Here is a 15,292-nt window from a genome sequence, read left to right as displayed (position 1 = left end):
CATCGAAATTGCTCACTTGTTCTGTCTAGATAGTTATTACTTCATACATGGTACTAAATAGCACACTAACATTGATCCAAAAACTCATAAGAATTGTAAATGCATAAGAAACCTATTGGACTTTGTAATGGCCAATGTACACTAATTGAAAATGTATGGTAATGGAAAGCTCATTGAAATTCTTCTTCGATCCACCCATGTGCTTGTTTCAATGTAGTTTCCTGCTTGCAGCTACACCTCCACCACCACTAGCACACATCCATATGCCGATTATTGTGCAGGGAATACCTTGCTCACTGCCTGATTGATGGTCTGATTCCGAGATGAGTTGAGAAAATGCTTATAAAAAGGTGAAGTTTCACATTCTTCCTTGAAGCCCAGAGTTCATCTCCATTATACATTATCAGGGGAGCCAAAGAGGAAGAAAAAAAAATCGTACGGCATATTCAATTCGTAATTGGATACAAAAACATTATTTATCAAACGTCAAAACGACGAAATAAAAACACTCTCGCAATCACACACTCACACATACACGATGCGGGAAAATGCTCGGAAAATTTACGGAGAAACGGATACTGATAAGACAGTCAGCGGTGGTTTTGGAGGTGGTGGTGTGTGTGCGCGCGAGAGAGAGTGAGGAAAATGTAAATTTTACCTCACACAAAAGAGAATGAGAGCTACTGTAAGAGAAAATGAGAGACAACACAACGAGAGAAGAGAGAGCAAACAGACGGATAAATAAATGAGTATGGCACATTCTTGGAAGTGGGACTAAGTTGATTTGGACGATTGAAATGATAAATAGAGATACGAGGTTTAAAATATCGTCCTGCTGCTTTCAGGTCTGATTACAGGTCGTTTTCGTGAGGAAAACCTTCTGCCGTGTTGCGAGTAATTGCATCTGACTGACGTATTATACGGTTCATTTTTGGGGAAATTTCGAGTTTATCTTTTTGTAAATTCACTGTCTAAAATTTTGAAACTTAAAGAAGATATTAAATCAAAAATGACTCTAATTAATCAATTTAGAAGCACGAGCCATGACTACTCTCAATCACCCAGATTGACGCAAAAATTAGCGATCGTTTATCAAAAATTCCAATTTAATGGCTGTCATTATTTCTGCCTGCCGGTGTCGGGCTACAAATTAAATATCAACAGGTATCCACTCAAAAGCAAATCCACCAGGGGGTAAAAGTTCTCGCATTGAATTTTTGATTAACGCGAAAGCCGATATCACCTCCCACCCAAATTTGCTTAGCAAGGTTACAGCTTTGAGGTGGGTTGGGTGCTGCCCAGTTTGGTGGTTGCATGTTTCCACGAGCTGCAAAATTAGTTCGGTTTCATGTTTGAGAATTTGGAGTGGTGTCATTGTACACGAGCTTGAGCTACATTGTTGTGTACTTGTTTGGCTCATTGTCGATTCAGATTAGCCGTAAATAATTTCAACGTTGGCTGAATTCAGTTTAATTCAACCAATGTGTTCTTTGAGGAGAGTTGGATAGATATTTTTGTATAGTTTTAATTGTATTGCGATTCGTCAATTTTCTAGAGAACAAACGAAATTATTGTTGAATATTCCGAAAATGATCGTGAACGAGCTATATTGTCGCATGTGCAGTTAGGGCTTAATTGACACTTTTTTGCACCGCTTTCAATGCCTTACTTTTTTCACCTTCACAAATCCTTGAAACTCGATTTTAATCCGAAGATATTCAACAAATCCCGTAAAACTTTTTACAATGATGTCCTTTTTCACGTTACAAATTTGAAGGCATTTGGTTTTTCATTGCCGAGATACAGTCCAGACTTGATTATACGAAGGCCTTGGCAAAATTTCACTTCGGATAATCAAATCAGGAAAAAAAAGTTTCTTTGTCTTATTTTGGATTGTTGAGTTTTAGTATGACCCTTAATAAGATTTATAATTTTTGAATCCAAGATGGCGGCCAAAATGACAAAAAAAATATTTTACAGGCCATCAACCATACGAATTTGATGTTTTATGTAAAAAAATAAAAAAATACGATTTTTTTTGTTCGTGATTTGATTATTCGAAGTCCCATACAAACCTTCGGAAAATCGCACTCCAGCTAATCGAGGCTTTGGGTACTCGATTCTGGACTATAAAGCTATTTGAAGTTAGCAGTTTCCAAAAACAGGTTCCACGATAACTCATCACTGCTTTGACTCAAAATATTGGAGAAGACTCGTTAAACAGGTTCTATGTGCATGGCGTAGGCTGATTTTCAAAATGTTTATTTGAAAAAAAAAAATATTTTTTTTTGCTTTTCATATCAAAAATTGTCAGTTTTTTATTTTTGTATTAAAAAAAAATTGCAAAATTTCAAAAACGGGCAAACCCGATACGTCTGGAAAGTCTCCACCCCAAATTTTAGCCAACTTGGTTCATCTACTCTCGAGGCATCGAGGAACTTGTAAATCAACTCGGTGTTTAGAGAAATGCGCTTTCAAAGTTTGATAGTTTGCTTTGCGCATGGAAAAATTCAAGCAAAATCGTCCCTTACTCAGTTAATTCATTAAATATCCTCATGAAACATTTGAAAGTGATTGAAAATCATATTTTTAATAGATTTAATAAATTGCACCATGTTTGGCATGGTTAATCTTCAATTGTTATTATTAGCTTTAAAACTTAGGAAAGTGTTAAACTTTCACTCAGTATTCATAAATCACACATAAGGTATTTCGACCCCAAAAATTAAAAATCATAAAGATTGTATGTTATTCTTGTTTTGTTGTTGCACAAACATCAAATCTGCAAAAAAAGTGAAATTTGATGTAGTGCACCACAAAAACACACAATCTTTTATTAAATTTTATTGGCTTTTTGAATTGATTCGAAATATTAAAAAAAAACTAGTTTATCTTCCTTCAAAAACAATGTTTCTACAGAATGAAAAAGAATTACAAAAAGCTTTGATTGGCTTATTTTTTGTTATAAAATTTGTCTTTTATTGACTCAATGAAAAACTTACAAACATTCATTATTTAAAAAAAAAATAATAAATCCGGTTCATTTTGAACATAACAGTCATATTTTATATGATTCATAATAAGATTTTGCTGTTATCTTTAAGCAAAATAATGCCGCTAAAAATGGAGCTAAAAAAAGATTTCAACTCACACATTTGTAAGAAATGAATTTTGTTTCAGAAATGCTTGGCTTTAATAATATTTATGAGCATTTAATAAATCCCAAAAAACAAGTGTTCCGTATTTCCTGAAAAATGACAGTTTTGCTAACATTCTGTCATGTAACTTTGTTTTTGCTGAAACAAATTTGATGAAAATCGATGAGTTGCAACAGTAAGTTAAACACCAAGAAAACAATGTATTAGTTCCGAGAAATTTGTATTCAAATTTATGGTACTCTGGATTTGATCATTAGTGCGCTGACCACGGGGACGCGCTGTCTTGTTTTTGCATGCTTATTTTCATTTCTTTTGTGTCGCTGTTTGTGTGCATGGGGTGATTGGTTATTATAATTGAATATTGACATCATAAGTACAGTGTTTCTGGGAACGCGCAGTCCTGTTTTTTCGCGATAATTTTCGTCGTAAATGATCGTAAAAATTTATTCCAACTGGCAGTTTAATATTAACTCATCAAACTATCGATTTTATGAAGAGTAAAGCGTCAATTATTTACTATTTTTGAAATTTGCTCGCGTTATCTAAATTGTAAAAACAGTAAAAATATACTGATAAGTCCAGCCCATAGCACTACTGCTCGGCTGGCACGCGTTCGATCAAAAAAACTTTTTAAATAATCAATTATCTATCTTTCCGCAGCCGGCTGCCTAAGATTTAAAATTTTCAACCGATAAACAAAATGCTCATGGTCACATCACTGCCACTCGTGAATCCTGACCTCATACCCATCTACTAACCCCCTCAAAACTCATGTGATACTTTGTCGGAGATGGAGTCGATTGGGCGGTCTCTATCACTCAAGTATCGGACTAACATTCCCATCCACTTCCCCGTGACCCTACCACTGATCGTGGCCGGCGCCGGTATTGATCAGCATGATAAGGGCCTTTGAGAAGTTGCGAAGCGAGGAAAGATAGCTCCCACTTATCTTCCACGGCTCGTGGATGTAACTTCTGGAGGTCCTGGTCAATAACGGAGTAGCACCTATGCTTATGCTTATTTATGGTACTCTGGATTTTCAAACCAATTTTCAAAGCGATGATTTATTTGCTCAATTGCCTGTTTAGAGAATAAAATCAAGTTAGAAAAAAAATCTAATTCGGACTATTATGCTCTTATGGTAACATCATTTTAAAATTAAGCTAGAAAATATAATTTTACTCAAAACTGCGCCAATAGTTCTAAAAAAACTCTGTTAGCATCAAATTGCATTTGAAATTATTTTCGATTAAATTTTGAACCAATATAACATTGTTTTATTTTTTATTTGTAAACAAATCATTGTCATGACAATTGAGAATTTTGTATATTTTTTATCTGGGTGCAGAATAGTGGTTCGCAAAGCGGCCTCAATTTAGAACTGTCAAAGCGGAACCAATTTACTGTTCGCAAAATGATACAAAGAAGTGGCAAGTATTGTAATCGATCTATAATTTATTTTGTCGGTGGCGTCGAGCTTTTGAGGTGTTCGAAGTAAACAAATATTAAAAAGAGGGTAGAAATCGAGATTAGGACAATTCGTCGCTAACATTTCAATAAGCGCTATGTCTCACGCAAAACTTACGTTTATGACGCTTTTTGAAATGTTAGCGACGAATTATCAATAACTATGAATGGCACCTGCCAAATAATATTGAATAATCCTACTCCAACATTATCACTGCACTTCAAAAATACACCATCTTGGAACTTCGATTCGGTTGTTCTTCTGATTCACAAAATTCCACCCACTTCTGACGCAATATTTCGTAACGTGGAAATCAAAACGAACTCTTTTGGCCTTCGATTAGTCTATGAACAAAAAAAGTGCGAAGCCCTTAATTTTTCAACGAAAATTTAAACATGAACAGATTTAAAATAAATCAAAACAAATATTTTCAGCAGCAAAAAATATGTCACGCTTGAGCTTGAACATAGACTGCCACTTTGTTTATGTTTACAGCTGTAGTGCAGATGTATTAGTGGGGAGCATTCGGAAATCACGTTACGCATTCTTTCTTTTCAGCACCCAGTTTTTTATTACTCTACAAATTGTTTATAAAAACATTACGCTGAGATTGCAGAATGCTTTGTTTTTTGGTTTTCTTCCAAAATTGATTTCATTGTGTCTGCTTTCAAATTAATTTTTAATGTACAATAACTCCAAGTAGGATTCTCTATTTTTGAGATATTTTTCACAAAACTTTGATTCAACTCAAATTATTTTCACCAACAAATGTTGAAATAAGGGTAGGGGAAGGTGGGGCAAGACGACCATCTGGGGCAAGAGGAACAATCGCTCGTACGGTCGTAATATTTACAATTTTGATTATTTCCAGTATGAGGAATTGTTGCTAGCAATGCAATTAGCTGATTCTACTACCACATAACCGCCAAAACGACGTAAACGCCACGGGGCATAAGCTGCCCATGATCGCATAAATGTCCCATATGAATTTTCATCGATTTTGAGTTAATGATGCAGTTTGGTTCAAAATCGTGTGCTCTTTCAGAAAAAGCCTATAACAGCCAGTACTTTGATCTAGAAATCAGGAGGAAATCCAGTTTTTTCGCGAAAACTTAATACGTAGCCTTATGTGTGGGACAAACTTTAAATGCGTTTTTCTCAGCATGCTGTTTTTTCATATGAGAAATTTATGCGAACATGGGCAGTAAGATTTAATGAAGTTTTTTTTTCAAGACCTTTGTTTTCTTATAATATATGGAAAGTACAAAATAAGGCTTAGGATTCGTTTTAAGGCTCATTTTATCAAAATGCTATTTTTCCTAGATCAGTAGTGTTCCTATCAATGACATGCACCTATTACAAAGTATGATTTAACATTTGGTTATTTTTGTTGAGAGCTTTTAAAAAATCTTGTTCAGGTGGGGCAAGTGTACCATATGGATTTTTAGTATGGAAAAAATACGAATTGCTGCAACAACATATTTTATTGGGAAAAAAATAAATGAAAGTACTTAAAAACTAATAAATAATTGTTAAAAAAAATGTCCATACAAACTATAGTGAGTGATATTGAGAAAATTTACTATTTATCATCTAAATAATGTTTTTTTTTCGTTAAAACGATAAAATTTTTTGTAAAATATTATTATTTAATCTAAAAATGGAAGAAGCCTTTCAAATACATTCTAATCTGATGTATCTAAGTGATAACAGTTGAATTGTTAGTAAATTAACATGTTTTTTCATGCATTGTTCCTCTTGCCTCAAAGGGTTGTTCGTCTTGCCCCACTTGTTGAGTAGAATGTACGGAAAATCAAAAAATTTAAAATTAGTTTTTGACATTTAAAAACTGGATTTTTTAAAAACTTGTTCTAACAAAGTCTTAGTCAAGACCTAGAAAAAGATGATTATAATAAAATCCGACAGATTTTTTAACTTTATAATGAGTTATATGTTACACTTGCCCCACTTTCCCCTATGTGCAATGTTTTCTCATCAAACAATATTTATTACTATGAGATATTGTCGTGTTTTCTAATTCATTCATGCCCTTTAATATCACTTTGAATTTTAATTTGTTGTTTTTTTTTAAATAAATCTCGTAATATTCAAGATTGTGGGAAGAAATTTCCCAAAAGGTTATGAAATATTCGAAAACGTATTTACCACAATGTAACAAGAACTCATTTTTATCAACAACACAATTTTAAACATTTTAAAAAAGTGGATTCGAAAATTTTTGTCATTTAGAGCAAATCAGAAATACACCCAAGGTGCGTTCGAATGTGATGCATGGCTGCATGAAAGTATATCAGATTCTGCATGTTTACACACGGGAAAAAATGATCTAAAATGTAACAGCAAATCAACTGTTGCAGATTTCGTAATATATTTTCCCTTTGGGTGTAGAAAAAAAATCACTTTACTAATATTAAATTTTGACTAATTTTGTCTTAGTATTGCAGAAAAATACCATGCTAATATTGAAATTTTCAAACTATTTAAAACTGTACAAAAATGCAACTTTCTAATAAAAATAGACTTTCTCAAATCTATAAAGACGAATTAATTATGCGCTTTCCTTTTAATTTCTCGTTCCAATTACCGCCAGTCAGTTATCTGGTTTCGTTGGTGTGGAAGATTTATGCAACAATTGCTGCGCTCACCGATCCGTCTTTCACGACGTGAAAATTTTCGAGGAAAACTCCAAAACGAAATTTCTCTTCCTTAATTGGCAGCTGTCGTTTGCCGGTTTGAAAATGTTGTCAATTTCAATTACTCAATCGGGCGAAATGTTTCTGATTGGTTGTTTGCAAATTTTAAGTTTATCTTTTAAGTAGGTAAAATTTCCGTCAACTGTCACACTTCCAAGAATGTTACGATAATTTTACTGTAGGGATGAAGGGCGAGACAAACCGAATGTAGAAAGAAAAAACTATTATTCTTAAGCACTATTCGGTGAGAAAAAATTCTGTCACTCGATCCCTCGCCCCAATAGTCCTCCAGAGTCCAGTTTGCTAAATGTGTAGCTTTTATTGTCCGTCTGCTGACACTTTCAGCACATTTTTGGCTGTTTGGTGTCTGGCTCGAGTGACAAAATTTTTCATTTGTTTGGACTCGTTTCAGGAGTCCTTTCCCGATGAGATTTCCAGCAGTGTAGTTTACCAGGGTTATTTTAATAAATTTTGCTCGTTCATACAGCTCTGCATCAGCAAACGACGTTTGTTCTTTAAAGTTGGTTCACTTATTTTGTTTTGTAGGTTTAACTTGTTAAATTTTCATATTTTTCTTCTTACTTATTTTTCACTTTTCGATGATTTTTCTTTTATTTTTAAAATTAGATCTGGTTTGTTTTATGTTTTTTTTTTGCACTTTTTACACTTTTTTCAATTTTCGAGTGAACACACTTGACAAGGACAAACTCTCAGCTCACCAAGAGGAGAAGGAGAGGCAGCGGCTTCAAACAGCTGTACACCGTCGTGGTCGGAAAAGCTGGAGAGCTGCCGTGAGCTGTTTTGGTCAGATTCCCGTCACTGGCGCGACATCAAGCTGGCTGCAACTTTACATCAACCAGCAAAATTTCACACTCGCACAACTTTTGCTCCGTGGGGCACACACTTGAGGCTGGTCACGGAAGATCTTGCGGTCGTAAATTTTCGCCGGAATCTTGAGCTGATGCCGCTCTGCCTCTTGACAGTGGTCCAGAATTCATCAAGCGAATGGGTTTTCCGCACTTTTCACCCCTCTTTTACACGATGCTTTGGGGATGCTGCTGGATAGTCTGTCTGAACGGCTTTACAGACACACTACACTTTCATCTCAGACGTCGTCGACGTCGACCAGCAAGGAGAGATGCTGGGAGATATTTTTGAACATATTGTGACGGCTGGATGAAAATTTTCCGGCGGCGCTTCTCACATACACACGATTTTTCACGTTTTGCACGATTCTTTTCCACTTTCCAACTTAAATTCTTCGTTTTTAAACGAGAGCGCGTGAACTTCGAAGGGGGCTTCTGTTTTCGCGTGCCGTAAGAATTTCGCAAAGTTCGGACCAAAATCTTCCGCGGGGGCAGGAAAATTACACGCAAAACAACACCCACCAAAGTAACGACTTCATTGCCTCTTTCCCACTTTTCGCACAAACTTTTTTCCTCTTTTTCCCTCCCAAAGAAGATCTTCTCTCCACTAATTATATTTATCTATTTTCAGCGGTTAAATTACAGCCAGCCAGCCATCTGTCTTGTGCTGCTGAACCTCAACCTCAACACTTAGAGGGAGCCGAGGGCCGGAGTCCGCCGAGCAAAACCGAATTCACCGAGAGCTAAAAACAGACTGACTGCTCAAAAGCACGCGAGGAGTTTTCCAAATTTTCCTCCGCTTCAGCGACTCGGAAAAACTCTCAGAACCGCTCTCCCACACTCTTTCTCTCTGTTTTTCACCGCACGCGAGACACTCACGGTCACTCACTTGGACTGACGTGTGCTAGTGTTGGTAGCAAGTAACCCCCCACTCACACACACGCAACCGCACCCCGCAAATTACTCTGTGGCAGATTTCCCCGATGCGAACCTTTCAAATCCAAAATATCCACTAATCACATTCACTAGTCTACATTCTAACACCAACCGCAACTAGTTCACGACGTCATCAGTTAAAATTTCCTCAATTGAACCGCAACTCTCCATCGTGAATCGAGTTTAATTGAACCGAAGCGTAAGGACGTCCGTATCGCGATTTCGACTTCTGACCTGCTGTTTTCCTTTTGGGAAAGTCCCTTCACAGTCTCTCTCTCTCTCTCGGAGTTGATGATGGGTCTTGGAATGTGTATGGGTGTGAAGTACTTGACAGACTGACTCTCGACAGGCTGACTGTCTGGTGAGAACAGTAGGGTGATGAGCTTTGACGCCGGAAGAAGTAAGTCAGGGGTGAAGTCGGAGAAAGATAAGGATAAGACGGCTTATTTGATATTTTGTTCTTTTTAGCATTATTTTCAAATAGGATTAGCCTGCAGGGGGGGGGGGGCTCCTTGAAAATTGGTCTGGAAAATCAACGGAGCAAAAAACATATTTTTCCAAAAAACTTTAAAAATTTCATGAAAATAGAAGTCAACTGAAAACAATCTAAAATGCATTTTTCTGCATTGATAACCATATTTGGCATATTTGGGCTTGTTTAAAAATGTTTTAAATTTTCATGAAATTCCAATGCAATGCATTGTACGGCACCTCAAAAATTTTATTTTTCGCAAAAAATACTTTGATATTTTAGAAACTAATAATGACAACCTTGTATCGTTTTCGCCTTTCTTACACCCAAAACTGGGCAGCGCTTGTCCGAGAGAATAATGGCCTCGAGTCGAGAGAATAGTGGTACCACTCACGGACACAGAGAACACAGCTCGAGGTTGGCGAGAGAATTATTCTATCGAGGTTCATTTGCAAAAAAAAGTTCATCCGTCAAAACAAAAAACCAAAAGTGTCGACTACGGGAATCGAACCAGAGACCTTTGACACACTAACTCAGTGACTTGACTGCCTCGGCCACCACAGCTTGGTGAACATGGAGTGGTCAGATGTCAATGTATGGCACTTTTTGGAGATTTATTGTTTCAATTAACGAATGAACTCATTTGTTATGGTGGTGTGCGTTGGTAGCACTATTCTCTCGATTTTGGCGCTGAGCCCTCAATAAATTTTGAGGGAACGATTCTCTCGACTCGGAATTTTGGGTATACCATAAGAAAAAAATCCCTAAACAAAGGTAAAAGCCCACCTGGTGACCTTCGCCAACATTTTTCGTTTCCAATCATTAACACATCATCAATAAGATAAGATTTTTTGTATCATCATCATCATTTTTTGCTGGCGTTATAAATAAACAAAGTTGATGTTATGAATTGAAAGAAGTTATATTCTTTAGTAGGAATGGCTCTATCTCACCTCTGGTGGGATTAAATCGGGTTTTTATTTTTAATTTAAGTTAAACAAACATTGTATTAATCTAACGAACCCTCCGAGGTTTAATAACCATTAACTACATGGCAATCGAATCATGACAAATCAACCCTATAAAAGCATTGTGGACTATTTGTTAGGCATAGATTTTCCTTTCTTTTTCATTGTTATATATTTTGGAGTGTTCTAAATTACTAAAAAAGAATTGCAGAACGATCAAGATTTATTATTGTGAATTTCTGAGATTTTTTTTTTATGTAAAAATGATTTCAACTTGATAATCAGTCAATTAATTTGGTAAATGACTTGCTTACCAACAATACCGGATTAAACCAATGCACAGTGGTAAAGATCGCAAAATTAAGTGGAAAATGGATTTTCCGAAAAATGGTTGAGTTTTGGAGCTTTGGTGTCTTGAGAAGAGTTGTTGCAAATGGAAAGGGGCAACTATTGGTTTGGTTTAAAATTAGGGTGGTTCACGATTAAGGTGATTTTGGAAATCTAACTTTACAGGAAATTTTTTGGGAATTTTTCGACTTCTAGAAGATTGTTGGGATTGCCAATTTAAGCTACTTTGTCCAAGACACCATAATTTTATCTCGTGATCTACGCCTTCTATGACAAATTCATAGAAAGCATCTCAGCAAACCTTCAAAAATCAGTTTTTGAACGTGGCAATTTAAGGTTAATATTTAAAGAAAAGTGATATTCGGAGCACTTTTAGAGCTCTTAAAAACGAACATTTTTATTTGTTGACATGTCAATTTGGATTTAATGGTCAAATGTTACAGCCATTTTAAGATAAAAACGTTTCTTAATCCACCATGGTGGGTGCTGCCTTCCTCACATTTACAAAGTAATCATGAAAATAAGTTTATGAAAAAATATATACCTGATACAGACTTTTCAAGAAATCATGCAGACTCTCATTTGAAGCGATGTGGCAACCGGACGTTTCACATCTGGCGCGACTCTCGCATGTAAACAAAAAGACCCGGCCTTTAGAGGTTATGCAAAAAATAACCCTTTTTTGTATCTACAAAAATGTTTTTCTTGGCATAACTTTTTAAATACTTTACTAAACAGAATAAAATTTAATAGGGTCTTATGGGACCCCAAAAGGAACAGAATAAGGCGGATCCGGCCAAAATCGGTTCAGCCAGTTCTGAGATAATCGTGTGGAAAAAAATCATGTCTACACACATCCCCACAGACATTTGTTCAGAATTTGATTCTGAGTCGATAGGTATACGTGAAGGTATATCTAGGACGTGTATTTAAGAAGTTCATTTTTCGAGTGATGTTATAGCCTTGCCTCAGTGAGGTGAGGAAGGCAAAAAGATGCAAATTTAAAACTTAAATATCTCTAAAAGGCGCAAGCCAAATTTTAAGCACCAGGTTGCATTTGGAAGAGGAGATCTAGCCCTACAAACGCTGAAAAAATCTCAGAGGTATTTTTCTTTAAACTCGAGATATCTTCTTTGAAAAAGTCTACACCCAGAACTGGGTATCGACATACGAGAGGATAAAGAACCCGGTTCGGTAGTAAAATGGTACTGTGTGCGGACGGAGAGGATTAATACCGAAATTAGCGAGAGTACTTTACTCATGGGTTCATTTTCCAAAAAAGTTCATCAATAAAAAATAGTACCGGTTTCGAGACTCGAACCCAAGACCTTCAGCATATTCAACCGTGCCTTTGCCGTATGGGCCACCATGGTTCGGTGACTAAGTGGCAGTCATTTGTCCATATAAGCCACTCAATAGGATGAACTGTTTCAATGAACGAATGAACACGCGAGAGGTCTTTACTCTAGCAAAATAGTACTTTCCTCATGTTTCTTTTCGGGAGGACTAGCCTTTCGGTCTTTAACTTTGGGGTGTAATTTTAATGGGAAAACCATATGGGACCACCCTAATGAAATTCGAAAATTGTCCAAATATATGTTTTACCATGTAATTTTGACCGCTGAATCTGAATCTGCCCTCAGAATTGAGCCAAAGTATCGAAAAATCGATTTTTGGTCATAATTTGGTCATAAATGATTATTTTACATGGAAACCCACACATTTCGTTTCAGGCAAATACATAACAATTCAAATAAAATACTAGTAATTCTTTTTAAAGATATATTGCATGAATTCGCCATCAATCAGACTTGGGAGTCTAGGTACGTCTACTTCCACCACGCTACTGAATACCATCCTGCTCTACTTGTCATTCTCACCAAAGTGAGTGAGTAACTTTCCACCCAGAGCCCACATAGTCGTCGTTCATAGTCCTTCTTATCAGAAACGACGACGACGACAATTTCCTACCACAACAATGCATGGTTCGCTTCGTGGAAATTCTCTTTCACACACTCATACATCGATCATCGTACCCAGCAGTCGCCTTCGGGGGGAGCATTCGACAACGTGACATAAATATACATGCTTTTGATAAATGGACACTACATGCTGGGAGTCTTATTACGGTGGAAAGAGCGAGAGAGTGAGAACCCCACTGTGACTGACTCTCTCTTTTGATTGTAACTTCTCACGCGATCCTGTTGTGTTCGTTGAGGTTACTGCGTTTTCCTCAGGCTTTCCTCGCCAAGTAAGCAGTGAGTGACTTTCTACTGTGTTTGACCGATTGTACACAACATCACGGTTCAGCAGCTGTCAAAAGTGTTCAAGTTCAAGAGGTTTCGAATGTGTGAACTTTTCAACATGTTTTCAATTATTTTTTCGTCAAGTGTGCAAACACGATTAAACATTAAAATCACTTAAGCAGTGCCGTGATAGGTTAGACCAGGATGTTTTTCTTTTTTCCCCATTAACACTTTCACTCTTTAGCTGGCCGGCTTTTGCAGGTGACGACACCATCAGGTTGGTTTTACTGACCGCAACCAGCAGCACACACGCTGTGCGCAGTTTGCAGTGCTGGAGGTTTGCGTGTCGGCACGTATCGTCGTCGTGAACTGTTTTTCACCCTTTCCGCAGCAGCAGCGCCACCGCAACCGGAATTGGAAAGCAATAGTTACTGTGATCCTTTGGATGGCACGGAGGGAACTTTTTCAACCCTGCCATGCCGTACTTTTATTTTAGAAAGCAAAATTAGTTAATAAACTTACTAAATATTTAAAATTGCCACTGAATCAGGTGATTGTTTCCTTCCTTACAATTGCAATATCTAGCCATCAAATCGACGCTGTCTTGCTAACTTGTCGTACGTCGCTTTTTGACGTTCCGATAAGATGCGTTTTAATGTTTGACCTTGAATTAATAAAAAAACTGACCATTCTGAGCATTGTCCTGAAGATTGGTTGAATATGGTTGCTGAAGTCCCGTGTTATGATTAAAAATATTTACATTAGGCGGGCATGTACGTGTGTCAAACGCGTTCTGACCTGAAATCCCTTTAGCCAGTTGTCACACTTACATCAATTTTCAGACTGAGTCAAGGTAGCACGACAAGATTGGAAGTATGAAGATTGACAAAAAGTTTTTCCGTTTTTTTTAATATCTCAGGATTGAAATCGAATTTTGGTGATCTGTGAAGGTCAAAAGGCATTGTGAGCTGCACAAAATGGTGTTATTATTTCAATTGCACGTGCGGCAAAATAGCGCGTCAGTGACACAGCATAAAAAGATCAAAAGCAAGTCACACTCCATTAAATTTATTTTTATTGGTAATTTTGTCAGAAATCGACGAAAATCAACGGATTTATGTACAAATCCATGAAATTTCATTTGAACATGCTTTAAAAGACTCTCAATTATATATTTCACCAATATTTGAACCCCAATAAAAAAAATCGCAAAATTGCCGCGTTTCTGACATTATTTTAAATTACTTCTAAAACAAAGCTGCAAAAACAAAGACGACCAAATAAAAATTTAAAAAAAAACTCAAAATTTCAATGATATTGTAAGCACACTCCGCTGAAAACAATTTAAAGTGCACTCCTCTGCTAGTTAGTTGAAAGTTTTATTGTCTAAACAAATAGCAATACTGTACTGCTATGCTGTCTGTACTGCTATGTAAAATTTGTCTATGCCTTTTTGCATTGAAATGTTGAAATCTTGCTCGTTAATTATTTTTTTATAGTAACATATATTATATTACATATTGTCCCCTTGACCTATAGACTAGAGTCAAGGAACAAAAATTAGAAAAATGTTGCATTAGCCTTAGGCCGTTGCAAATATTTTCAAAGTTAACGCCACCCTCTTCCCCTCCCTTTCTAAATCAGCCCGAAAAATCATGGGGGAAAAACATTTTTTCCTAAAAAATCAAAATGTTAATGGAAACGGACGTGCAATCAGCTGAAAACACTTTAAAACGCATTTTCTTGCGTTGATAATTATTTTAAGCAAGTTTGAGATTGTTTATATTTTTCAGATTTTTTGAATGTTTCAGAAAATACGCTGCGATAGTACCGCAGCAAGTTTTCCTTCGCAAAAAAAAAAAAAATAATAATTTCGTCAAGACTTAGTTTTTTTTAAATTCTAATAACTACAAATAAACCGGATAGGTGTAAATGCATTTTAAAACACTTTTTTCATTCAAATGTTGGAAAAATGCTTGTTATTTCAATTTTTATTTTTCATGTTCCCCCTCGATCTGGGTCAGAGTCAAAGGACATACACTGCAAAAAGTATTTGCAACGGCCTTACCTGAAAAAACCCGATTTAATATCACCAGAGGTGAAATAGAGCCTTTCT

At 36.3% G+C, this 15,292-nt stretch overlaps 1 protein-coding gene across 11 annotated transcripts in view; it reads right to left on the bottom strand.

Annotated features, from left to right (window-relative positions):
* LOC6041134 (small conductance calcium-activated potassium channel protein) overlaps window positions 1-15,292 on the bottom strand; it is a 459,395-nt gene that overhangs the window by 258,087 nt on the left and 186,016 nt on the right. For 5 of the 11 annotated variants that reach the window (XM_038252485.1, XM_038252482.1, XM_038252483.1 and 2 more), the window contains exon 1: window positions 7,792-9,415. The exons of 3 other annotated variants lie outside the window; for them this stretch is intronic. The gene's annotated coding sequence lies outside the window, so the exon portion shown is untranslated. Of the gene's footprint in view, window positions 1-7,791; window positions 9,417-15,292 lie in introns of those variants that run through there. 3 more of the 11 variants (XM_038252489.1, XM_038252488.1, XM_038252487.1) reach the window with 3 other exon arrangements.

This window comes from Culex quinquefasciatus, chromosome 2 (genome assembly GCF_015732765.1).
Source record: "Culex quinquefasciatus strain JHB chromosome 2, VPISU_Cqui_1.0_pri_paternal, whole genome shotgun sequence".
Taxonomy (NCBI): Eukaryota; Metazoa; Arthropoda; class Insecta; order Diptera; family Culicidae; genus Culex; species Culex quinquefasciatus.
The sequence above is the reverse complement of the archived record's forward strand: the minus strand, read 5'-3'. Positions and strand labels throughout refer to the sequence as shown.